Source organism: Phyllobates terribilis, unplaced genomic scaffold, assembly GCF_046119375.1.
Source record: "Phyllobates terribilis strain yellow unplaced genomic scaffold, ASM4611937v1 Scaffold_11__3_contigs__length_659146591, whole genome shotgun sequence".
Lineage (NCBI taxonomy): Eukaryota > Metazoa > Chordata > Amphibia > Anura > Dendrobatidae > Phyllobates > Phyllobates terribilis.
The window spans coordinates 610,868,821-610,869,674 of NW_027362771.1; the positions used below are offsets into that span (position 1 = coordinate 610,868,821).

The window sequence follows — 854 nt, forward strand, 5'->3', positions numbered from 1 at the left end:
TTTAGAACATCCTACATTTCCTTCCTTTTTACTGAGTCCATTAAAAACTGCCTTTCTACAGTCCAATCTTAAAATCTCATTTTTCACAGGTTTTCCACCTTTTGTAGTTCAAACGTATAGGATAGAATCACCGCTGCCTCCTAAATTCTCAACCCCCTTTTCTTCCTCAACTGTTTCCTAATTTTTGGTAAAAATTAGATCCAAACCAATAATGGCAGTGATGGGATTTGAACCCACACCTCCAGAGAGACTGGAGCCTTAATCCAGCGCCTTAGACCGCTCGGCCACACTACCTCATACGGATGTCAAATCTTATTTAAAACAGAAATTTGCTAATGATATAAGTTGCAGAAAACTTTGTATAACTAATTAGACAAAAATACAAATGTTATTATGCATGAGCAACGTAGTTATCAGGGATTTGTTTGTACATTTACTCTGGGGCAACATTTTACAAAACATATGACTTGTATCCAGATATTTAACTAATCTTTCCTCTGTTGGCTAATCCGCTAATTTTTAGATATCACTGAATTAGGCGGTATAGATTACTTGCTATGATCTCCCATATAAAGGACACTCAAACATGAAGGATTCCTACACACCTGCCTGTACGTAACAGATAATCAGAAGCAGCAGCAAGGAAGACATTATACAGCAGTGCAGAGCAATGTAGCTATGAGTTCATCACTAGGGTGACTTACTGGAAAGCAGCAGAAGCAGCATGGCTCTGTTTATGTTTGCTAATCACTCTGCTCATCCTGTATTGATAACCCTAAAAAGGCAGCAGGGTTATGAGCTAGCAGTTAGACTTCTTTTGACCAAGATTGATTTTGTCAAATTTTGAGAATGGT

The 854-nt window shown here is 37.9% G+C and overlaps 1 non-coding gene across 1 annotated transcript; it reads right to left on the bottom strand.

Annotated features, from left to right (window-relative positions):
• Nucleotides 1-212: 212 nt before the first annotated feature.
• TRNAL-AAG (transfer RNA leucine (anticodon AAG)) lies at nt 213-294 on the bottom strand. The gene has a single exon. It is a non-coding gene; the product is annotated as a tRNA-Leu (tRNA).
• Between the last annotated feature and the right edge of the window lie 560 nt (nt 295-854).